The following is a 27,057-nucleotide window of genomic DNA, read 5'->3' as shown; positions in this document are numbered from 1 at the left end:
CATTCCCTCATCTGTGTCTATCCTGAAAATATTACAAAAGAATATTATATTCCCAGTCCTGATCAAAATTAACCTTCACTGTAACAACTACATTGTACCTTCTGTAGCTATTAAATTCGAGCCTTTATTTTAAATGCTTTCTGCATTTAATCCTGACACCAATTTCTGAAAAACTGGGTTCTTTACTTTAGCAGTTAAATATTTTAATCTCTGACAACCTCAAAAGCTTCATTCCACTTTTCCACTGGTAGTATTTTCTAACTGACAGCAGCCAAGACTTCAATCTGGATTAGAACTAGCAGCCATTCTCCATCATGGACTATGACATTAAATTTATAAAATTGGAAATGAGAACATGAATGATTTTTTTTAAAAATCGCACAACACCAGGTTATAGTCCAACAGGTTTATTTGGTGCTTCCAAATAAACCTGTTGGACTATAACCTGGGGTTATGCGATTTTTTAAACTTTGTACGCTAGATCTAAAGAAAATTTGGTAGTATTTTAAAGATATTACATCAAACCAAAAGAAAATGGTGAAAACAAAGTTTGTTTTTAAAACTTTCCAAAATAGTCATTATTTTTGAGGAGGAAAAAAAGACTGTCCAGCATAGATTGAAAGCTGTACTGTCTCCTTTTGTGACAAAGTTGCTTCTGCCTCTGTTCTTAACATTTCAAATGAGCCATTTCCCGCAGTGCATTTCCCTATATTTAGAAGTTGAACAAAATTTCAAAAGGATTCATCTAGATTGCTTAGTTTTGTCATTTTAGTTTAATTGAAAAAAGCAAGATTTGGCTTATCTCAGGTTTGCTACATTCATCTCAAGTGAAAGCCCAGTGCAACAGGCCCACTGAGGTCTAGCTACACATAGAAATGCTCTAGGTGAGGAAAAAAAAAATCAAGATTGAATTGTTAGAACAGAAAACATAAGAACTGGAGCAGGAGTGGGCCATTTGGCCCTTCAAGCCTGCTGCACCATTCAATAAGATAAGGCTGATCATTTCATGGACTTAGCTCCACTTACCCACTCTCATCATATCCCTTAATTCATTTATTGTTAAAAAAAATCTTAGCTTTAAAAACTTTTACCGAAGTAGCATCAGCTACTTCACTGGGCAAGGAATTCTAGAGATTAACAACCCTCTGGGTAAAGAAGTTCCTTCCCAAATCAGTCATTAATCTGCTCCCTCTAATTTTGAGGCTATGCCTTCTTGTCCTAGTTTCACCTGCCAGTGGAAACATTCTCTCTACTTTTATCTTATCTATTCCCTTCATAATTTTATATGCTTCTAGAAAGATCCCCCTCATTCTTCTGCTGAAGACGTTTAATCGAGTATGGTTTGTGGTAAAATCAGGGCTGATTTGATAACTCTGCATTCCCACCCCACACTCAAGAATCTACCTCTGCTTTCAAAAAGATTCAAAGACTTTGCTCCTACTGCTTTTAGGGAAGAGTTCAAAAGGCTCAAGACCCTGCGTGAGGAAACATTTTAAATTTGTCTTAAAATAATGATCCCTTAATTTTTAATTAAATAGTGACCCCTAGTTCTGTTCTGCCACAACAGAAGCATTTTTTTCCATGATCCCAAGACATGAGAGCCAAAGTTGGCCATTCAGCCCATTTGGTGAGATCATAGCTGATCTGATAATCCTCAACTCCACTTTCCTGTCTCTTCCCCCATAACCCTTGAAAAATTGATTTTTAAAAATCAGTCTCTTAGCCTCAAGCATGCTTAAAGCAGATTTCACACTCATCTGCATAAAGAATTTGCCAGATTTGCTACTCTCAGAAATTCCTCATCCCTATCCAAAATGGATAGCTTTATTCTGAGATTATATCTTAGACTCTCCCACAGAAGGAGACAAGCCTTCTGCATCTAACCTGTCAAATCCCCCATAAAATCTTGTATGTTTCAATGAGGCTGCCTCTCATTCATCCCTCCCTATCTGGGATCAGCCTCATGAACTTCTCCAGATTGTCTCCAATGCCAGTATAAACTTTTCTTAGATTAAAAAGTAACCCAAAACTGCTGAGTATTCTAGCTATAGTCTGCCTTGTACAGTTTTAATAAAGGCTTCCACCCCCCCCCCCCCCCCCACACTTTTATACTCCATTCCCTTGGATATAAATGCCAATATTCTATTTGCCTTCCCAATTATCTTACATACTAACTTTTGTTGTATTTGCAGGGCATCACCCAAATCCCTTGACTGTAGCTTTATGCAATCTTTCTCCATTTAAATAATACTCAGCTCCTCGATTCTTTTGGCCAAAATGGGCATAACCTCACATTCTCATTGCATCATCATATCTGTATCCTCTCAGTTAACCTGTCTATGTCCCTCTGCGGACTGTGTGCCATCCTCACCACTTGCCTTTCCACCTATTTTTGTGTCACCTGAAAACTTGGCTATTGTACATTCAATGTCTTCACCCAAGACATTATTAATTATGGTTTCAGTACTGATCCATGATTCCCTCTTTATAAAAGACCATGCTGATTCTGCTCAAATGTGTATTCCTAAATTATCTATTACATAATTTATCGTCGCTCACATTTTCCCAATAACAAATACGAAGAATACAGCTACCTTCATCCTTTTCTGAACAGCAGGCAGTGACTAATGGGGTAATGCAGTCATCAGCACCAGGCCTCCATTATTCACAACATATTATGTTAATCATTTTGATTAGACATCTAAATATAATATCTTAAAATCTGCAGATGACAGAAAGCTGGGTAGAAGAGTGAAATGGGCAGATGCAGCAGAGATGTAATTTGGACAAATGCATGGCAGATGGAGTATAAATGTAGATAAATGTGAGGTTATCCACTTTGGTAGCAAAAACAGAAAGGCAGATTATTACTTGACTGGCTGTAAATGGAGAGCTTAGAAATGTGTTGCTGGAAAAGCGCAGGTCAGGCAGCATCAAAGGAGCAGGAGAATCTACGTTTCGGGCATAAGCCACCCGAAACATCGATTCTCCTGCTCCTTTGATGCTGCCTGACCTGCTGCGCTTTTCCAGCAACACATTTTTAAGCTCTGATCTCCAACATCTGCAGTTCTCACTTTCTCCTGGCTGTAAATTGAGAACATGGTATGTTCAACAAGATCGGAGTGTTCTCATGCCCCAGTTGTTGAAAGTAAGGATGCAGGTGCAGCAGGCAGTAAGAGGTGCAAACTGTATGTTGGCATTCAGGATTTGAGGACAGGACCATGAAGGTCTTGCTGCATTTATTATTAGTGAGGCCATACCTAGAATACCACGCACACGTTTGGCCTATTTATCTAACAAAGGATGCTGTTGCTATAGAGAAAGTACAGTGAAGGTTTACCTTATTGATTCCTGGGATGGCATGACTGATGCACAAAGAAAGATTAGATTCATTAGGATTACATGCACTGGAGTTTAAATAAATGGGAGGTGCTGGGAGTGGGGAGTACATCTCACAGAAGTCTATAAAATTCTAACAGGTTTGATGGAGGAAGGATGTTCCCAATGCTGGGGACATCCAGAAATAGGTGTCAAAGATTGTGGAAAAAAAATGTAAACCTTTTAGGACTGAGTTGACTGAAATTCCTGCACCCAGGAAGTGGTCATTCTGTGGAATTCACTACCACAGGAAGTGGTTGAGGCCAAAACATTGTTTTCAAGGGAGGTGGTCATATCACTCCTGTGGCTAAAGGGATCAAGGAATGGTGCGTGGATTTAGGGTTCTAAGCCAAGAATCAGCCATCACCATAATGGCAACACAGTGGCTCAGTGGTTAGCACTGCTGCCTCAACACCAGTGACCCAGGTTCAATACCAGCCTCGCGCAACTGTGTGGAGTTTGCACATCCTCTCAGTGTCTGTGTGGGTTTCCCTCCCACAGTCCAAAGATGTGCAGGTCAGGTGAATTGGCCATGTTAAATTGCCCGTAGTGTTAGGTACATTAGTCAGAGGGAAATGGGTCTGGGTAGTTTAATCTTCAGAGGGTCGGTGTGGACTTCTTGGGCTGAAGGGCCTATTTCCACACTTAGGGGAATCTAGTCTAATGAATTGTGGAGCAGGGTCAAATGGCCTACTCATATCTTGTACAATAATATACGTCTGCTCCTCTTTTTAAAAAGGGAGGTGTTACATTAACAATCCACTGCCAGGATCCCTCAAGACTTTCATTCAAGTTCTCTCTTACTCTTGTGAACGCCAACAGTTTCAAGCATGGCCTGGCAAACCTTAGTCTAGTTATCCTCTGAACTGCTCATAATTAAATTTACATCCCTCAATAAATGAGACAAATACTGCACAAAAGACACCAGATTTGGTCTCATCAGTGCTTTCTATACTTGAAGCAAAATCTCCTTACTTTTAGATTCAGAATTCTATTGCGAGGTGCACTATTTCCTTACCCACTTACTTACTGCTCCTGTATACTAACCTTCAGTATTAATGCACGAAATCTTTCTTTATCTCAGAGCTCTACAAACTCTATTTAGATAACAGTTGTTTTTTATTCTTGCTGCCAAAATGGACAGTTTTACATTCTCCCACATTTATTCAATTTGTCATATCACTGTCAACTCACAACCTGTCTATTTGTAGTCTCATGTTTTCTTACAACTTACTTTCCGGCCTATTTTTATAATATCAGGAAGTTTAGCAATCATATATTCAGTCCTTTCTTCCAAGTTAATTATACAAATTGTCAGAAGTTAAGGTCCAGCATCAATCCCTATTGCACACCATTCATTACATCTTACCAACCAGAAAATAATCAATTTTTAAACTGCTGCCTGCTAGCTAACCACTCTATCCATGCCAAGACATTATCCCCTATACTATGAGCTTTGATTTTACACAATAACCACTGATGTGGTACCTCACTAAGCGCTTTGTGGAAAGCGAAGTTTGTTATCTAACATGTTACTTCTCCAGTGAAATCCACAGTTACAAAATATTTGTTAAAGTGAAACCATGTTTAAGTACACTGCCATGATGTCTTCAACAATACCTAATATCTTCCACACAACATGTCAAGCTAATTGGCATGTAGTTTCCTGCTTTCTGTCTCCCTTGCTTCTTGAAGTTCCCCCCACTGCCATCCCTACTAATGCCAATCTAATGGAACCTCCCTGAGATATAGGGGATTTGGAAAATTAAAACTAATGTATTAATTGTCTCACTAGCAACTTCTTTAAAGATCTTTGGATGAAATCCATCAAGACCCAGGCCAACAGCTCCAACAATTTGGATTGTATCTCATGCACTTCATGGGTAAATGTAATTTTTGAGTTTGTCCCTCCCTTTGAATTACTAACAATTCCAGTATGTTACTTCTAACTCCTATTGGGAAGACTGATACAATATATATTCAAGTGCCATCTTCTTGTTTTTCATTATGAATTCTGAAAACACACTTTCTACAGGATCAGTTTTTTTTTTAAAAACTGTTTACTGAAAACTTACTGTTTTTATATTTCAAGCTAGCTTTCTCATACAGATTTCTCCTTACGCGTTTAGTGACTCTTCGTTATTCCTTACATTCTGTCCAATCTGCTCATCCACCACTCATTTGGCACAATTATATGCTTGTCCTTTAAAATTTTGATACTAACCCCTTTAGTGAAGCACAGGTTGGGGGGTGCTCTCTTTGAATTTCTTTCCTCTCTTGATGAAAGCATCTATCCTGTATGTTTTGAAAGATCCAAAAAAAAATTGTCTGGAATTGCAATTTTATTGACTATATTCTGCTCAATCTCATTTGCCAGTTCACTTCAGCTGGCTCTTCTTTCATGTCATCAGTATGGTGTGTTGGCTTTCATTAACAGGAGGATTGTGTTTAAGAAATGCGGGGTTATGCTGGCAACTCTATATAACCCTGGCTAGACCACACTTGGAATATTGTGTCCAGTTCTGGTCACCTCATTATAGGAAGCATGTGGAAGCTTTAGAGAGTTTTGGAGATTTACCAGGATGCTGCCTTTACTAGAGGGCATGTCTCATGAAGAAAGGTCAAGAGACCTAGGGCTTTTCTCACTGGAGCGAAGAAGGATGAAAAGTAACTTAACAGAGGTGTACAAGATGATGACAGGCATAGATAGAGTGGATAGCCAGAGACTCACTCTCTCCCCTCTTCCCCCCCCACCACCAGGGCAGAAATGGCAATCAGAAGGGGGCAGAATTTTAAGGTGATTGGAGGAAGGTTTAGGGGAGGTGTCAGAGAGAGGTTTTTTTTACAGAGTGGTGGGTGGATGGAATGCACTGCCAGCAGTGGTAGAGTCAGATGCATTAGGGACATGCACGTAGATGGTAGTAAAATGTAGGGTATATAGGTTAGTCTGACCTTAGGATAAAAAAAATTGGCATATCATAGAGGGCTGAAGGGCCTGTACTGTTCTATGCTCTGTAGGTGAGTTCATGGAATGCCCTGCCAGTATCAGTGGTGGACTCTCCCCCTTTATGGTCATTCAAGCGGGCATTGGATAAGCATATGGAGGTCATTGGGCTAGTATAGGTTAGGTAGGCTTCGGTCGGCGCAACATCGAGGGCCGAAGGGCCCGTATTGCGCTGTATTTTTCTATGTTATGTTCTAAATGCCAATTTTGGCCACTCCTCTCTTCCTCAAACGAAACTTAAAATATCACTACATTAGCATTGCTACCCGAGTATCTTCATGTTATTAATGTTTAATTGTTTCATTGTGTTGGGGGGAGGGGGAAGCCAGCTTCAATAAGTGCTGTTCTCAGAAACCATCCCAAAAAGATTCTTTGATCTCATTAAGCTACTTTGACATTTTTTTAAAACCGCACTAGGCTGGTACATAGAAATCTAGTGCTAGTGGTCCTGGAGGAGTTGCCAAAAGTTAAAACGTTATCAAAAGTGCACAAAAAAAAAGGTTCCAATTTACTTGTTGGATAGATCCAGGTCAATAAGAAACACAGACCAGGTTTACTACGGGTTAAAACTAACTCCTCTCTAAACACCCCTCATATAGACATAAACATTAGTTAACCTTTTTAACCTCCTCCCATAAAACCTTTGTTCAATAGCACACTTCCACTGGCTTACGGAGATGCTCATTTTGTTTGTCAGCAGTTTCCATTCTTCAATTTTTTTTCCAACTTCTTTTGTAAAAACGACTCTTGAAAATGACAGCCAAGCAATGATTATACTGATTACAGACAAACATCAGCAATTACTTGTTTTGAATAATGGGGGAGGCTTGAGGGGCTGAATGGCCTACTTTTGTTCCTAATTCATATGCTCATGTTTGCATGAAAGAAATAGTTGGGAAAACGGTGAGATCCCCATTCACCATCCATCCACCTAGTAAATTAGCTGCTGGGGTCATCTCATTAGAATGGAAGGAACAAGATTTTGACCAATGTCTTCATGCAGATGAACATATTTCCTGTCCATAAACCAAAAACTAAACAAATCCAATCCACAATCAAGAAACTGGTGAAAAGTGGCATTGACTCATTGATGTTTAGTTTAGATTCCATTTACTTTCAGACCTTATCACAATCCAAGTGCAAACAATGACAAATAGCATCATTAACATAAAAGTCTCAGGTGAGTCACAGGACCATCAAGTAAAATATGACACCAGGCTATAAGAGAGACATAGTAGATCTGATGATGAAACCTTGGTCAAGGAAGAGATTTTAACGTGTGTTTTAAAGAAGGAAAATGAGACAGACAGGCAGAAAAGAAAGAGTGTGTTCGGGGGAGTATTCTAGAGCTTGGGACTGAGATAGATGAAGGCATGGCCACCACAGTGCAGCAATTAAAAGACAGGGATGATCAAGAGCCTGAATTCAAGGAATTCAGATATCCTAGAGGCAAGACAGAGACAGACCATGTAAGGATTGGGAAATAAAGATGTGAATTTTAACATCAAGACTTTGCTTGACCAGTAGTGAATTTATGCCAGCAAGTTAAGGAGTGAATAGGACTTGCTGCAAAATTAATGCAAGGATAGCAGAATTTTGGATCCTAAGAGCAGCTCAGAAACCATTAGTGTCGTCAAACCAAGGAGAAAGCATATGCATGAATGAGAGTTTCAATATCAAATAAACAGAGGAGTAAAAAGTTACTTAAGTGGAAATAAGTACACATTCTTAGTAATAAGTTGACTATTAGTTCAGAAGCTCATCTCAGGGTCAAAGCTAACATCAAGCTGATGATGAATTGGTGACAGGTGGGTAATGGTGGATGAGGAATCTGTCACTTTCCAACTATGACCCCAAATAAACCATTGGTAGAAAGGCCCACCTAATGGACTAACCCTGCAGATGAGAGGGTGGGGGCTCATCTTGCGGGGACTGTAAGAAGCAAGCCTGTGCAGATTGCTTGTTGTCTTTCGGGACCACAGCCACTGTCTGCCCAGCCCGATTGTGTCACAGGCTGGACTTCAGCTTTCAGGCCCTCGAAATTGAATAATGACAGCTCTTTCCAGGCAAGTTCATTTTGCTGACCTACCCAAAAAACAGATGACATGGTGCCTCCATTAAATCCTATCTCAAGGTTATAAAGAGGCTTAATGCCACAAATCATTCCCAGGGAGAGAACTATAAGAATGAAGTTCCTGAGGCAAGAAGCAGCTGCCCTTGACAACATGTGGTTGAATGTAAACATCAAAAAACCTTCACATAAAAGTCAGTGGGAATATTGTCTACTTGTTTGGATCATATCTAGCACAAAGCAAGATAATTGTGGTTTCTGGATGCCATCCGATTCATTCTTGGGAAAACATGGCAAAAGTTCCTCAAGGTAGTGTCCCAAACCCAACCATCTTCAGCTGCTTCAATTAACTTTCTTCCAACATCAAATCACAATCATTGATGTTCTCTGATTACTGCATAATATTCAGCATCATTCATAACTGCTCAAGTACTGAAGCAGTTACTGTCTGCATGCAGCAAGACCTGGTCAGCAGTCACATTTAGGAGAGTATATTCACAACATACATGTCAGGAATAGTTCATATCCAACTAGAGGGAATCTACCCATCTCCCTTTGGCATTCAACAATACTACTATTATTGAATTCCCCACCACCAAAACCTTGGAAATTACAATTGACCAGAAACTGAAGTGAACTAGTGATTTAAATAATGTACAGCATGTCAAAGACTGCGAATTCAGCAAGTAACTCCCAAAGTCTGTTCACCATTCACAAAACACAAGTCAGGAGTTTGATGCAATATTCTCTACTTGTTGGGTGAGTGCAGTTCCAAAAACACTCAAAGCTGGACGCACTGCAGGACAAAGCAGCATGCTTAACAGGTCCTCTCCACCACTACTATGATGCTCACCACTTACAAGATGCATCGCAGCAATACACCAAGGCTCCTTCAACTGCACTTTCCAAACTCAGACCCTCTGCCAGCTATAAGGATAAGGACAGCAAAATGTAAAAGGGAATGCCACCACCTTCCAGCCCTCTTCAAAGCCATACACGATACCAGCTTGGAAATAAAATTGCAGCAAATATTTACACAATAAGGACAGCAAACAAGACCGATAATTTTGTTGATGTTATTTATTGAAATGTTGGCCAGAAGATTGGGAGAACTTTTTGCTCTTCTCCCAATTATGGCATGGATTCTTTTAAAAAAAACACACCAAAACAGATGACAGAATCTGAGCTTATAACTGACCTGAAAGTTGGCACTTGCAACCAAGCATCACACCTTCAGTACTTGAGTAATGTGTTTACCTGGAGATGAGCCCAAATTCATAAACACCTTTTCAGTAATTGTGCTACACCTGGTAACAACTATCCTATAATGATACATTAAGCACAGTGTGGTCACACATCGGTTTGACGTCATCTACTGCCCTGGAGCAAAAGATGTTACAATTATGAATTTAGAAAGGCTGAAAGAATTACCCAGACAAGCTGATATTTTATGTTGAAATGTTGTAGGATAAGAAATACCAACACCTGCAAAGTTCCCTTCAAGTCACTCACCATCCTGAGTTGGAATTTCTTCATACCTTCATGTCAATGGATCAAAATCCTGGAATGCCTTCCCTAATGGCATTGTGGGTCAACCCAGACCAAATGGAGGGTAATGATTCAAAACTTCAGCTCCTCCTTCAAAAGCAATTAGGAATGGGCAATAAATGCTGGCCTAACCAGCAATGCCTAAAGTTGTCATAACTCATTTTTACTTAGCTATTAAATTCATCATTTAAATAGAAGTCAGATGCAAAGATACATCTACATTCTGAGGGAAAAAAAGTCTTTTTTCCAGAGCACAAATATTAGGATGCAAGGGTTGGGATAGCTCCATGAGTATGTTTTCAAGGTCATTATTGTATCACTAGGGTGTCAAATGCTTTTCTTGTCATTGAAGGGCGCAAAAAAACCTTAAAACTCAAAGGCTGCTTAGCACGTTAATCAACTTTTGCAACATTATAAACAGACAAATAATTAATATAACCAATTAATTGAACACAGATTCCATCATTTTGAAATCTGGAATAAATCATTTACACATAGTTCATAACACACCTGTCAAGCAGGTGCCCTTTCTCTCTCAAAGTTTTGATTAAATTTACAGTGATAAGTCCAAAAAGCTAGACAGAGATGGAAAACTTGATGCAAGGCAGACATTTCCTGTTTCAAAAAAAGGAGTGGAAATTTCTTAAGTCAGCAAAAACAAAAAAGGAAATGTAGTAAATGCACCTTATAATAGCACACTTAACCTGAAATCCAGAACACTCTCTATGCGGTCACAAGAAGTAGGCAAGAACTGGTTCTTTTCTGTATTTTAATACAAAGTAAAGAATGAGGAGATTGATATATCCTGACAAAAAGGACCTCTTCCATCTCCATTCTCCTAACGTGGGAGTGAGTCTACAGCTGAGGTAGAAATGCCTCCACAGCCTTGGCTGCTTTTACTTTCAATTAGTTCCAGGTGTTCCACTGGGTACAAGGAACAGCAAAGGCCACAGCAACATCTCCCACTCAGCACAAAACAAAACTGAACCAATCACAGCCACACTTCATTGTTTGGCAGTAGACAAAAGGCACACTGTATAGAAAATGCAAGAAAGTGACACAGTGCCCTACTTGCCCAAACCCAGGGACATAAGAGACGGAAAATGGCCAAGAATACCAATGAACTGAACAGTATTCCACATGCTAATGGGAAAGCTAAATCAAATAGTGAAACAAGGACTGTCTTCTTCAACATTTTAAAAGGAAAAGACTCAGTCCAGGCTGGGAATGGGGTTTGACAAGATTAAATAAAAATTACAACAAACAATATTAGAATATCTGAAAAAATGCAAGTCCAGCATATTTCAAAGCTTTTTGTTTAGAAACAGCAACCAAATAATCACGTTTATTAGAAAAGTAAGTTTTTAAAAAAAACTGTAAAGCTAGTCCTACAGCAAATAGATAAACATTGTTACATGTACATTTAGTTAATATTTAATTTTTATCCATTTGTCTAATAGTATCCAACTGCTCATTTCAACATGACATCACTTTCCAAAGTTGAATGTGCTATTTTACTGGTGAAAACAAGGAGGCGGGGTTCCAGAAAGCCGAAAACCAGCGTTAACAACCGTACCATAAACCTTAAAGTAAGCAGCGATCTCCTTTTTATTACCTGCAACACGCAGTGCCTTCCTCTGCCCTCCATTCCGGTTTATATTTCCCAGACAAACCTTCCTATTAGCTGAACTGCTACTAACAGTAGTTTGGATTCAGATACCTACTGGGTTTCCCACAACTCCCTCACATGACCTTCTCAGCACACTTCCACTGATTGCAGAATGCTGACAGGCTGGGCTAGTCACCATGGCAACTGTTGTCCCTGCTTGCAGTTCTGGGAGGGTTCCATGAAACAGCATATGCCTCTTGATTAAAAACTTTTGCAAGAGCTCTGCTCCTCCTCCCTCTCCGAAGGAGCTTATACACCGTTCTCCCCTCCAAGTATGGAAGTGGCTCATCTGAAGATACCGCATTAACTTGTTTTCATGTGAAAAAGGAAGCAATAACGCATTACGATTCTCAAAATATTGCCACGCTTCAAATCTCTGTTTTTAAAAATATTAACATGCAGGCTTTCCCTAAATGCATTAAGATTAAATGAATAATGCTATTGTGTTACAAGTATTCACAGACATGCCCTGCTACCCACCAGAAGCATGTTTAATGCGTTCCTTTCTTTGCTTTCGTAAAAATGTTTGTGAGTTTGGCTTCAGGCAATTTGCATCTCTTTGATACCATTTATCTGATAATGTACTTATATCATATGTTTTATTTGCGTTTTGTTTCAAGATGTAATTGGGGTGAAGGAGGGTAACATTCAGGTGTAGTATTTCTTTCTACGCCTAATACAAACCCGGAGAGATTACCTGACCTCACCTGTTTATCTCTATGAAATCTATAAGTGTCTGGATACCATATGCTTCTAAATAATTTTAAATGAATCTGTAAAGTTTGTTGTTTGCATCAGGCTTGCTTTAATTGGCTGTTTCACCTCAATCTGGATTTCTCATTCACGCCTGATTGTCTGACACTATGAGGTGATTTTAAGGATAGGTACACTACAGTATAGTAAAATTGAAGGTTTATTGATCAGTAAGTTCTACTATCAGCTGTGTCTACCTCAGAGGTTCAGCTAGTCGTGGACACATTCGTCCAATTTCTAAATTTTATTATCCTTGATAAAAGGAAACTAAAATCTTCCCAGATGAAAGAAGAGAGCAAAGCTCAAAAGTTAGTTGTAAAAAATGGAGTGAAGCCTCAAAGCATGAATTAAACCACTTTTTTCTAAAAATGTAAAATTTCAAAGTCATTGCATTGTTTAAGCTGGACTCATCCAAGCAACTAGGGAGTATTCCAACACACTGTGTTAGAAATGATGGACAGTCAGACAATGACCTTATTTACACAGAATTTCCTGTTGAATTTCTGGTAAACAGCAACCCCCAGGATGTTAATAATGGGAGATTAGTAAAATGGTGAAATTCTCTCATTGGAGATGACTATTAACTGGCATGTGTGAGAGATAAATGTTACTTGCTCCATATCAGCCCAAGCGTGAATGTTGTGCAGGACTTGTTGCATGTGGGCAGGGACTATTTCAGTATTTGAGAAATCATGAATAAATGCTGAACGATGATGATTGCTCAATGAACATCCCTATTTTTGACCTTAGGATGGAGGGGAAGTCATTGATTAGGATGATTGGCACTACAAAGAGGAACTCAACGACTAAAATCGTCTTCCTTGTTCTGAGTAAGGGTCATTGAACCCAAAATGTTAACTGATTTCTCTCCACGCTGCTACCCAATTTGATAAGCTTTTCCAGCAATTTCTGTTTTTGTTTCTGATTTCCAGCATCTGCAGTTCTTTCAGTTTTCACTAAAATGGTCTTCCTTTGTGATGGGTATAACTCCACCTGGAGGAGTTGACCCCAAATCCCTATTGATTTCGATTTTACCATGGCTCCTTGATGCAACACTCAGTCAAATACTACCTTAATATCAAGGTTAGTCACTCTGACTCCCATGTAGAGTTTAATTCTTTTATTCATTTTAAACAAAGATTGTTACAAGGTCTGGAGCTGAGTGGCTTTGGTAAAACCTACTCTGAATAATGGAAAAGGAGGTTATGTTTGAGTAAACACCACTCAATACATCATTGACGGCACCATCAATCCTTTTGCTGGTAATTGAGAGTAATCTGATTGTAAGAGATAACAGGTCCAATCCATACCTTGTGTGGACAGAATATACATGCGCAATTATCAGGTAAATGAGTGTTGTAGCTGTATTGGAACAGCTCGGCTAGGAGTGCAGTTCCAGAGCACAAGGGTTCAATACCACAGCTGGAAGTTGGCAGGACCCATAGTCTTTGTTTATCGAGTACCTTCAGCCATTTATTTGCTATCAATGGGATGATTTGAATTGGCTGAAGACTGGCATCTGTAATAGGGGATGCGCAGGAGGAGGCCAAGGTGGATTGTGTGGTGTCCACAATCTGTAACATCACAGGCACATGGGATTGTATCTTGCATGATTTCTGAAGACACCATTCGATGCAAATAGCTTCTAACATTTTAATCAGGACTGATGTCAGACTGACAGACTGAAGAGATAGATGAGGAGTTAGTTATTTAATTGCGCACCATTATTTCTGACTGGAAATGGCAAGACCAAAGAACTTCAATCAGATCCTTTAGTTAGGGAATCATTTAGCTCTCTCTATTTTATAGTGTTTCTGCTGTTTTAGCATGCATGTGGTGCTGCGTTGTAGCTACACTCGTTGGTCATTCATTTTCAGATATGACTGGTTTTGCTCCTAGTATGCATTGTTCAGTGAATCAGGGTCATTGGTCTGACTGGAAAGTTTACAGATTGCCTGCATATCATTCAATTACTGAAGGTTTTATGTTCTAATTTACACTAAAGATTATTTGGATTGAGGCAAGCTAAATGGATTTAATTTAATGGGTTTTTTTTCTGACTAAAGACTCATTTCGTTGAAGCTTTACATCTTGAATTCAGTAGGACAGTTTGCAAGTATAACAAAGGGGAAAGGCAATATTTATATTGTATGAGAGGAGAATGCTGGATTGTGGGAAGTGGAATCTGATTAGTAAAGGCTTGCCAAGAAAAATACAGCAGTTAATGATTGGCAGTTAACAGTCATTAACTGGGGACATTTAAGTGACTGCTGGACATCCACATGGATAGCAGTGAGTTGAGGGGTGCATAGGTTAAGTTACTATATTTTACATTAGGATTAAATCTCAGCACAACATTATGGGCCAAAGGGCCTGTTCTGTGCTGTACATTTCTATGTTCTATGACGCAGGGTAATACCCTCAATGGTGAACCAAACAGAATCAACATTCCTGGTTTAAAATCTAAACATAATTGGTAGTTAACTTTCAATCATCAACAACTGCTTCATTTTCTACCAGAGAGTAACTTACCAAACAAGCAGCACTCTCTTCTCACAGTAGAAATTTGGGTTTTCTCTTTATTGCAGTTGTCCTGATGACTGCAAAATTACAAAAAGAAATGTGTCTTCTTTCTCTGCATTACCAACTGTGATTTTATTTAAAAGTCAACTCTGGTTTGAGACTCAAATTCTCTGTTCAGACAATCACTGATGTCCTATTTGGGAAGACTATGGGAAGTATTTTTATCTGAAGCAAAAGTGTTTGTCTATGGGTGGTTAAGACTCAAATCTATTTTTAAAAATGTGAGTATATCGGGAAGCTGGTTTCAATCCACTGACTTCAGCATTTACCTCTAGCATGTTAAAACTGTTTGAATTGAGTAAAGATCATCTTAAGTTCAATCATAGAATCCTTACAATGTACAATCAGGTCATTTGACCCATCAAGTCCACATCAACCCTCTGAAGAGCATTTTATCCAGACTGACTCCTCCTACCCTACAACCCTGCACTTCCCATGGCTAATCCACTTAGCCTGGACACTATGGGCAATTTAGATTGTCATTCCACCTCGCACATTTTTGATCTATGGGAGAAAACTGGAGCACTCGGAGGAAACCCACGCAGCCAGAGGAGAAAGTCTGTGTGGTGTTTGCACAGTTGCCTGAGGCTAGAATCTAGCTGCAAATGTGTTGCTGGTCAAAGCACAGCAGGTTAGGCAGCATCTCAGGAATAGAGAATTCAACGTTTCGAGCATAAGCCCTTCATCAGGAATAAACCTGGGTCCCTGGATCTGTGAGGCAACAGTGCTAACTATTTGAGCTACCATGAATTTTTGCACTTCCCCAGTTAGTTATTCTCACTTTGGCCTGCAATTCAGATCCCAGTCGTGAAAATCCCACCCGGTGACAGCTGAGATTCAATCAGAGGTCAGCAGTTCTTGAACACCCCCATCCCCCCCAGAGATATATGAGAATCAAGCACAAAGTTAAACTTATCTTTCATTGGCTACTTAAGGGCGGCTATCAGTGGTGGGTCAGAAAGGTTGGCCATGGATCTTCCTGCACAGAACTTTGAGGAATCAAGGAAGTGGCAGTGTTGGTTAACATTGCCAGCTCATATAATTAGACTTCTTCTTATGTCCAAGCTCATCAACGCAAGGAGTAAAAGGTTCCGCCCCTTGTTTCTAAACTTCCCAACTCCCAAGAGTACCAGATTACTTTGGCCATATTCATTTTCATTCCTTTCTGTTGAAACAACACTCGGCATTACCCTGATGCTACATTTGATCACCCATCCCAGAGGAATATCCCAACATCTCATGAAAGCCTGAGAATAAATATTTTTTGAGGCTGAACACAACACATAGCACAACTGGCCAATCTGATTCCTGGCCCCAAATTATGCTGCAAGACTACATTGGCCAACTAAACAATTTCACTATCCTCTAATTCCATTCACTTGTGTATTAACAATGTATTACTTGTTCTATGCAGCAAGACACGAGGCAATTAAGATACTAGTTGATCTTAATATTAAGGACTGTTTATTAATGTAGTTAACATCAGCAGAGAAAATGCAAACTTAAAATTAGAAGTGAACAAATCCAACAGATCTGATGGTCTACACCAGTGTTCTTAGAAAAAAACATGTTATAGAAATACTAGATGCACTGGATATGATTATCCAAAATTGCCTACATTCTAGAAACATCATAGTGGATTGGAAGTAAGCAAAATGTAGCAGCACTCTCCATGGAAAGAACGAGAGGAAACTTGGAATTAAAGGCCAGTTAATCTGACATCAGTCCAAATTAAAACACTAGAAACTATTTGCACTGAATGGTGTCTTTGAAAATCAAGCAAGGTACAACCCCATTTGACTGTGATATTGCACATCGTGGAGACTGCTTGAGTGGACTGGCCCGTTACATTTCTTTATTTTCCTTCTGATTTATCCCTTAATTGTGTCCATTTGTCTGCCTGGCTTTGTGTGAGTGGAGGCAAGAGTCAAAAAAGATTGGTTTAAATCGTATGCATGAGTTAGATTACTTGTTGTTAAACTTTAACATAGCAAAGTCATTATGTTAATAAATGGTTAATTCTTTTAAGTTATAATACTGGTATTAGTAATGCAAGAAGTCTGATTAAGAGCCATTGGGCATCAATTCTGAGGGTCATTGAGTATTTTAATTTTACTCTGATGTGAATGTAGAGATAGGGAGGCTGATTTCATTTGGTTGTCAGCTTCCATGTCATAATAAAGGAGATCAACTCAAAATGGGACAAAGATCGGAGAGCGGAATTGAGGTAAAAGATTCAGTACAATATTATAGAATAGCAGCAATGGTTCAAGGGACCACATGAGGTGGGATTTCACAAGGCACCACCTTCCCTGCTGCCCATGCCACCACCCCATCTTCAGTCATTAGCTTGCTTACATGAAACAGATCTGGGAACAATTAATGTCTTTTATCGTAATACTTCCACCTCCACCTGGGAGAAAGTTCTGTCCGAGCAAGCCCAATCTGCCCAATCTGTTTCATGGCTTGGTGTCCCCAGCAGTGACAGGTTAGAGTGGTAATCACTGCTGGAATGCAGGCAGCCTGTCAGAAAGGACAGTTCAAGCCCAGACTTGGAGCACTCTCTCTGGGATTTGGGACAGTCCTGGCAGCTAACTCCAGCTAGGAGTCTGGGGAGGGTTAGAGGCCTGGGATTGAGAAACTATAGGACAGCATTAAAGGTAGAGTACAATGTTAGCAAGGGGATGAGGGGGAGAGGGTATCTGATGGGCATAGCAGACCCCACAAAGGAGATAACCTATTTCGGCCTGACAGCAGTCCATGCAATGAATGGCATCAGTGGACCTTCTTTGCTACGTCTTTCATCATTGCAAGTAAAATAGCAGTGGAGGCAGATGGAGACCCTTAAGTTAACCATGGCAGGTCTCAACAGATGTAAAGGTAAGTAGGCCACCTTCTCCCTCCCCTGCCCACCATGACATGGGAGACAAGTTGGAACTGGGTCAGATGAGATTGGGAGAGCCACCTGCTTTATGACACCCTTCCTCTCTATCAAACAACAGTAGTGACCAATAAATCCAGCCTACAATCCACCCATTTCTAGTTCTCATGATCTTATGTCTCTTCTAACTCTCCAACTATCATAGCTTTTTTACAGTTTGTTTTCCATTGTACCTTCCCACCACTGAAGGAATTGATTAGTACTGGTATAGTGAGAATGAGAGCAACTCTCCCATTACTCATCCATGTTTGACGTACTTCTCATTTATGCAATGACTGTCACTTAATTAGTTAACCATAAATGGCATTATACATGCCCAAATCTGTCCTCATCCACAAGTTTAACTAAGAAAATGGTAGTAATGTAAGATTATCTATTGGGATTCAGGATCCCACTGTTAGGCTCAAGTGAAGGTTTTCACTTTGGGTAAATAGTCAATTGCCATTGTCTTTTTGTTCCTGAATTAAACAGGCATTCTATGCAGATTGAAAATATCAGTCTGGCTCCTGAGGGCTGTTGTGGTGCACTGGTTGTGTCTGAGCCAGATGGTCTGGGTTCAAGTCCTACTGACTCCAGTGGTACATAATAACATGTAAATATATGCAATAACATAACAGATTAAAAAATATACTGCAGCCTGGTTTTTGAAGATGAAAGACCAATGGGAGACCCACCACTTCAAATATGATAGCAGGTTGCCCTTGTGGGTAAGTGAGAGAGAAAACATCCCAAAATGGAGCCACCTCTTTCAAACATTTTCAAATCTAAAATAAAAAAGGAACTGGTTCACCACTGTATTTAGGTGGTGGTGGTGGGTGGGCGGGCGTAGTGAGAGGAGAGAGAAGTGAGGAAGCAGGCAGGTACCCAGCAATTGCTGCTGAAATGTAGTCTAGGGAACTTCTAAAATTGTCCCATCCTCATTTTTAGACAGCTGCACTGACCGCTATTGCCTGAAGGCCAGAAGACCAACTGGAAGATTGTCAGTTCTCCTAAAGCAATTGGCCTTATGTGACCATTAACAGGCTCAAATCGGTCCTCAGTGGCATGAAGTCAAAATACAGCAAATTGCGCATATCCATTTTTTTTCTATACCCAGAAGTGTTATCACAATACTGGAGAGACTTTCCCCTCATTAAAATCATGACTTTTGTCTTTTCTTTTACATTACTAACCACCACTAACAAATCACCCATGTAACCAATTAAATGTTTACAAGCAAAGCCCTTTATAGGGCCCACATTCATTTATACTATTTTGAATAAACTAACAGGCAACCATACATGATTACTTGCAATTATGCGTTAAGATTTCTCAAGTAATTAATGTGGCTTCTTAACCATACAACAAATATAAACATAAATCTTGCAGGTGTAGAAAATTTAACTCACCAGAGAGGAAATTTTAATTTAACAACCAGGGCCCACAGTGTAATGAGGAAACATAATAACATTTTTAATGAATGGTGGGGAAAGGTAATGAATTTTTTAGAGCTGGTATTTCAGCTTTCCCCAGAGATTACTTTGTACCAGGTGAGTGTAGAGCTCTGCATTGTGATTTATTAGCTAAATGGGAAAGGCTCCTTGAGCCAGTAGATCTTTTCCAGTCGATCATTTTCTTTATAAAAGCAAGGAATTTTTAAAGATGCAATTAAATATTGGAGTGGAAACACATTTACAATCTTCCGGAGATGGGTTGAATGGCCTACCTCTGCCATAACTATATTATGAACCAAAAATGATCAGTATATGCACTGGTTGTGTTGCTAGTTTGATTCTGCAAAGAGGGTCATAGAAATGTACAGCGTGCAACGGATCCTTCAGTCCTGATACTCTAATTTAATCTAGTCCAATTTACCAGCACTTGGCCAATATCATTCTAAACCCTTCCTATTCATATACTCATCCAGATGCCTTTCAAATGTTGTAATTGTACCAGCCTTCACCACTTTCTCTGACATGCGCCATCCTTTCCGTGAAAAAGTTGCCCCTTAAGTTCCTTTTAAATCTTTCTCCTCTCATCCTAAAACTATGCCCTCTGAGTTCTGGACTCCACCCCCCCCCCCCGGGAAAAGACCTTGTTTATTTACCTTATCCATGCCAGTCATGATTGTATAAAAGGTCACCCCTCAGACTCCACAGCCGAGGGAAAACGGCCCCAGCTTCTTCCTCTAGCTCAAACCCTCCAGCCCTGGCAACATCCTTGTAAATCTTTTTTGAACTCTTTCAAGTTTCGCAATATCCTTCCAATAGGAGGGAGACCAGAATGTTGTTTCCCTTACTGCACACAATCTTCCAAAAGTGACCTAATTAATGTCCTGTACAGCCACAGCATGACCTCACAACTCCTATACTCAATGCTCTGACCAATAAAAGAAAGCATACCAAACACCTTCTTCACTATCCTACTTACCTGAGACTCCATCCTCTTGGATGAAATGGCTCAGTTCAATCATAGCAGATGGCTGAGTTTGGGCCTGCACTATTTCTCTGTCATAACCAGTTATCTGATTTAATTGGCTTCACTCACTATCTAGGATTGAACTAGCTGCAGCCATTTGCCTCCTCTTCCACCTGTGCCCTTTACTGGTTTTTCCAATGCACAGTAATGACTGCTGAAAATGTGTTGCTGGAAAAGCGCAGCAGGTCAGGCAGCATCCAAGGAACAGGAAATTCGACGTTTCGGGCATATGCCCTTCATTAGCCCTTCCTGATGAAGGGCTTATGCCCGAAACGTCGAATTTCCTGTTCCTTGGATGCTGCCTGACCTGCTGCGCTTTTCCAGCAACACATTTTCAGCTCTGATCTCCAGCATCTGCAGACCTCACTTTCTCCTCCACGGTAATGACTGCGGCATACATGCTCTGAAACAGAAGATACCTCCAAAGCATTCAGCTCTGATCATTTAATCACTTCAAAAGTTGAATACTTCTCACCAAATTAGAAATACTTTGCATCAGAATACTTAAAAGTGCTGAAGACAGCAATGATATTAAGTTATGATAATAGCAGAAATGTTAATCTGGCTGAAAAGAAATATGGAAAAGGAAAGATGGCAAAACAGTAGTAGGAAAATTACAAGGTCCGTTTTATTACAATGGTGTGACTGACCCAATTTCTGCGGGTCTCATATGGCTAGCAGCACTGCCCAATGTAAATTTTTATACCTACATACTTCAGCAGTCAGGTATTCGTAAGTACAGAACAAGGATAATTGACAAGAAATATGAATGTTGTTTCCCTTACTAAAGATGCTGGAAGACCTGAATAGTTCCATCAGTTTCTATTTTTATTTCAGATTTCCAACATTCACAGAACTTTAGTTCTGTGACATAGCTCTTCCCTGGATTAGACCACCAAAGGATTGTCAGCAGATTTCAAATGCAGAGTCAGTTGAACAATACAGGGACATCATTTTGCATTATTCTCCCAGGAACTGGAATACAATATGAAAAATATCCATTATCTGTTTACCAAATTTGTATTTTTCCCTTATCTTGTATTAGTGATGCATGTCCTATAAATGGTGGCATATAAAATGTCTGATATAGAGTGGGAACAAAGGGTATATGCCACTATTTAACATAACTCACTAATGTTTCATTATTGTTTGATGCAAAAGAAAAACTTTGGTCAAGCTGATATTACTATCAAGCTCAATGAAGTTTTAGTCAAAACTATTTGATTGAAGACAAAATGTTATGGCTTCTGACGCACTTAAGTATCCAGCAAAAATAAAGCAAATCAGCTCGATTTTATGCCAAATGCATTATCAAATTTTGAAAAGCACAGACATTTCTGTTTCTGGATAGCCATCCTGTCCAGCAGAGAATGTGTCCTGTTTAGCATTCAATTTGCTATTCAAAGTTAAAAAACAGAGTTTGATTGAACAGGAGAAAGCTGTGACCACACCTGGTTCCCTTCTGTTGTTTTATGTACTGTACTGTGTCATTTCTGTTTGAGGCAAGTAAATTCCTGTGAGAATTGCAGATGCAAAAATCATTCACAGCGAGTTTAACATCTGACAGTAAAGGTTTAATAGTGCAGAAGAATACTTAATTTCTCTGAGACAAAGGCCTTTTCTGCAGTGATTGTTTAACAGGGAGGGTGACAGTCAACTAAAGGATTGTCTGATGTTGCATGTTCACATTACACTCAGTATCACACAAATAAACGAAAAGAGTACCTCCACCTTTAAAACCCCACCATTGTAAGACCACTTGACAAGAAATCACAAAATCTTCAGGCTGAAATTATTGTTAAACAGTACTGCTCTGGTTCATCATTGAAGGGTTGGGATTTTTAGGGAGCATTTTTGTTTAATGTTAATACATTAATAATCTAGCCAGTAATCAAAAGACTGTTTGAAAACCTAGGCTCTAAATGTTAGGATGGTGGGGAGGTTTAGAGATGGAATCCCAGATCTCAGGGCCTAGGCAGAATCAGCACTGGAGGAACAATTAAAATCAAGAATGTGTAGATGCCAGACTTGAAAAAGTCCAGATAGTTCAAAAAGTTGCAAAGGGAGGGGTTTACAGAGACAGGGAGAGGCAAGACCGTACAGAGCTTTGAAAACAAAGATGAAAATATTAAAATAAAGGCATTACTCAACTGAAGGTCATTGTAGGTCAGTAAGCATAGGGATCCTGACAGAATGGAATTTGATACATGTTAAGATATGGGCAACTCAATGACAAACTCAAAAGTTCAGGGAGAGTGGAAGATGGAAGGCCAACCATGAGGAGATCTCTCATGGCTCTAATAACGTGTATCATTGGATCTTTTCTACACAATACTCAAAATAGCCAACAAAGTCTGGTCTAAAGTCTAATCTAGAAAACAGCACCTCCAATGATGCAGTACTTGCAGTACTTTGAGTCCTGGAATGAAATGAAGTTTGAATCTACGACCTACTGACAGAGAAATGATACTGCCACTGTTTAGTCAAGGTCAACATGTTATATTATCTATCTTGCTGCTTATCTTTGAAAGCTGAATTAAATGTTCTCACTTTTTAATGATAGTTGTTTTCTGTTTTTAACTTTAGAAAGAAGGATCTGCATTTATTCAGTCTTATGACCATTGAACATCTCAAAGCACTTTACAGTCAATCATGTAATTTCAAAATGTAATTATTTTTGTAGTGTATGAAACAGAGAAGCTAATTTATGCTTAGCAACCATCCACAAACAGCAATGTGATAATGATTTTTCAATGATGTTAATTGTAAAATAAATATTGTCCAGGATGCTGGAGTAACTCCTCCAATTTTCTTTAACATATACCATGGGATTTTTTGCATCTATCAGAGTTGTAGCTGGGGCCTTGATTTAAGGTTATATCCAAAAGGTAACACCTCCAACAGTGCTGCGGCATCACTGATTCTTGTGCTCAACCACAAGACTTGGTTGAGCACTTGGACCTTTTGATTCTGGGTAAGAATGCTGCCAACTGAGCTACAGCTGACACTAAGTAAACCTGCAGGTTATGATTTACAATCTATTTAGTCACTATTAGGCCAAATCAGAAAAACGTTAAGGGACTTAGCTTATTGTTCGGAACCATTTTATTAATGAAATAGTCTAACTTTTTTTTCCAAAAAAGTCAAATTTTCCCCATGAATTGCACGTGCCATTTTGGGATTAAACTTTCATCATCTGATTATGAGTAAGGACAAGGCACAAATCTGAGCAACATCATTCACTTTAATCCATGGAAATAGCCTCTGAGACTTCCCAAATAATCCAGACATTCGAAGTGTAGGCCAAAGGAGCCTTGCTCTGTGTCACACTAGATCTGATTTAAAAGCAGTATTGGGTGAATCAAATTGAAAGTAAATGTTGTATTTCATTCCAAATGGCTGAGGAGCACAAAATCTTACCAAATATGGTGTGATAGAAGCAAAACACTTCGGTCTCGTTGGTGCTGAATCTTTCAGTAACAGCACACAATAATTTGAAAGCCAAATTCACTCAGAATTCATGAGTTGAACCTTAACCCCCCAAAAAAGGGATGGGCTAGCTTTGTATCAAGGGTTGAAATGAAAAGCAATAGGCTAACTAAAGCCATAATGGGATAAAGGCAGGAATGTTAGTTGGGAGTACCACTCTTTTCTCCGGAATGTTTGATTGGGGGTTATTTAAATATCATAATGACACAGTGTGACTTCACACCTACAGCCATTCTATTTTTATCCATGGGTGGATGGATGGCAGTTTAAAAGGAGAGCAGAAAGGTTGATTCCACGAGGTAAGTGCTGTTACTACACTGTTACTTTGAGTCAGGAAGAGCAAGAGTGCTGCCTCTGGGTTCAATGTGCCACCTGGTAACCACCACTTTTCCCTTCCCTTCAGTGGCCCATCTGCTCCCTACACCCCATTACCATCTGCTCCCTTGCAGGACTATTAGACTTATTACCACATGATCAGGATCCAGTAGGCCAGCATTATGGACTCAATCCATGATCATACAGTGCTCCCTCCTTCCAACCACCATGGAGCACCCCATGCCTCACTGTCACCATGTTTACACCACTTCACCTCCCTCCCCTGGCCATCCAAGTCCATCTGCATGTAATTAGAAAGAAGCCAGAACACCATCTGACATGCATTCAATCTGGATTTTCCACATGGTCCACAATCCTAACTCACCATTTCTTTTGCTCTCAATAAAATAACCATCTCTTATCTTCAACTAAATGCAGATTCCCAAATGGTAGCCCTCCAGCCAACCTAGTCAAATTGGGAAACCCATAGGAAGCAATTAAAACCAAAAGCCCAGTTAATTCCTTTTTCCAACTTTCCTTCCAACCCAGTAACAATCCCTACCGAACTGCACAGAGCTCACCTCAATGTTAAAACACAGTCCATGTTACAGGTAAATTGAAACATTGTTGCTTCATTTTTTGGGATGGTTGCCAAGTAGTTGGGTAGAGAGAGGAGCCAAGTCATTCAATTCAAGTATGTACACGTTATGTGATTTTGAGAGACATGTATCTGATTAGCAGCTTTTTGAATGAAACCTACCTGTGGTTTCTCTGTAATCAGGTTGTTTATTTTCAAATCTTTGGCTTTGGAGCCTTTGAAGAGAAGACATTCTATTTGGAGAATGTGTAAAACAATGAAGCAATAACACAATAAAAGTGTCTGAGATAGTAATCATGGGTAATTTTAATCTACGTGGCTGATCTACCTATAGAATGGAGAAATCAAATTGGTAAAGTGTGGAAGGTGAGTTTGGAGACTGTTCTGGGAACAGTTTCATATACCAGCATGTTCCAGAGTCAACAGAGAACAGATGATTCTAGATGTGGTAATGTGTAATGGGACAGCATTAACTAACAATCTCATAGTAGATGAGTTCCTAACAGCAGCAGTGATTGCATGACTGATTTTCACATTCAGTTTGATGGAGAGAAGAGTGAATGTAAAACTAGTGTTTCACACATAAATTAGTATAAAGACAATTGTCAAAAGTGAATTTGGAAGTTAGGTTAATCAGTAGAAAGGCAGTGTCAGACATTTAACACCCAAATTGTAACATTCAAATATTTCCATGAGAAAGAAAGATTCAGGAGAGTGATGCACCATTAGTGGCCAAGAAAGGAAGTTAAAAGATAGTTTCAAATTGAAAGAAAAAGCATACAATTCCACAAAGATATTTTGCAGGTTAGCAGATTGGACAGAATATAAAGCCATCAAAGAATGATGAACAAAATGTGTGGGAGAAATTAAAGATAAAGTCACCATTGTCCCATAGGTTGCTCTGGTATGACAGCAAGAGAGAGAAGTGATTTGGAAAGTAAATCCTTCGTGGCAACGTAAGCCATTGTGGGGATTGAACATGCACAGTTGGCATCAATCCATATCACGAACCAGCCATCCAACCAACTGAGCTAACTTGAACTAGAGTTCTAACAAAGCAAACAAGAAAAAACATGGAAACATAGAATATAGAACCAAACGTAGACCATTCGGTCCACTTTGCTCCACCATTCAGTGTGATCATAGCAGGTTATTCAACTCAGTACCCTGTTCCTGCTTTCTCCCCATAATCCATAACCCCTTAACCCGAGTACTGTATATCACTCTCTCTTGAAAACATTCAGTGTTTTACCCTCAATCACTTTCTGTGGCAGAGAATTCCACAGGCTTACCATTCTCTGGTTTGAAAAAAAATCTCCTCATCAGTCCTAAATGGTCTATCCCATATCCTTAGACTGTGACCCCCAGTTCTGCACTCCTGGTCATTGAGAACATCCTTCCTGCACTTAACCTGTCTAGTCCTTTGGAATTTTATGGTATTCTATAAGATTCTCCCTTGCCCCATTTCTCTAAATTCTAGTGAATATAGTCCTAACTGATCCAGCCTCTCTTTATATGTCAGTCCTGCCATCCCAGGAATCAATCTGACAAATCTTTGCTGCACTACCTCAATAGCTAGAATATCCTTCCTTAGGTAAGGAGACCAAAATTGTATACAATATTCCAGGTGTGGTCTTACCAAGGTCCTGTAGAATTGCAACAAATATCCCTCCTTCTGTACTTAAACCTCTCATCATGAAGGCCAACATACTACTTGCTCTCTTCACCACCTACATGCTTACTTTTAGCAACTACAAAGAAACCCAGGTCTTTGTTGCATCTCCTCTTTCCCATTCAGATAATATCCTACCTTCCTGTTTTTTGCTACTGAAGTGGATAACCTCATCTATCCACGTTATATTTCTTTTGCTCACTCATTCAACTTGACAGAAATCACACATTGAAACATTTCTGCATCATCCCCACAGCTTACCCTCCCACTCAACTTTGTTCATGTAGGTTTGCTCACTGAGCTGGAAGGTTTGTTTTCAGATGTTTCATCACCATACAATGTAACATCTTTAGTGAGCCTCTGAATGAACCACCAGTGGTGTAGCCCCCTTTCTATTTATATGTTTGAGTTTCCTTGTGTTAATGTCATTTCCCATGGTGACATCATTTCCTGTTTGTATTCTCGGGGGTGGTAAATGGGATCCATGACAATGTGTTTGTCAATAGAGTTCCGGTTAGAATTCTATGCTTCTAGGAATTTTCATGCAGGTCTCTGTTTGGCTTGTCAGAGGATGGATGT

General features: G+C 39.5%; 1 protein-coding gene across 4 annotated transcripts in view; it reads right to left on the bottom strand.

Annotated features, from left to right (window-relative positions):
- The window catches only part of dennd2b (DENN domain containing 2B), a 457,469-nt gene that overhangs the window by 330,560 nt on the left and 99,852 nt on the right, over positions 1-27,057 (bottom strand). Inside the window, exon 1 of one of the 4 annotated variants that reach the window (XM_060838919.1) lies at positions 11,617-11,766. The exons of the other annotated variants lie outside the window; for them this stretch is intronic. The gene's annotated coding sequence lies outside the window, so the exon portion shown is untranslated. Of the gene's footprint in view, positions 1-11,616; positions 11,767-27,057 lie in introns of those variants that run through there. 4 annotated transcript variants of the gene reach the window in all.

Source organism: Hemiscyllium ocellatum, chromosome 18, assembly GCF_020745735.1.
Source record: "Hemiscyllium ocellatum isolate sHemOce1 chromosome 18, sHemOce1.pat.X.cur, whole genome shotgun sequence".
Classification (NCBI taxonomy): Eukaryota; Metazoa; Chordata; class Chondrichthyes; order Orectolobiformes; family Hemiscylliidae; genus Hemiscyllium; species Hemiscyllium ocellatum.
This window is presented reverse-complemented; position numbering and strand designations above follow the sequence as displayed.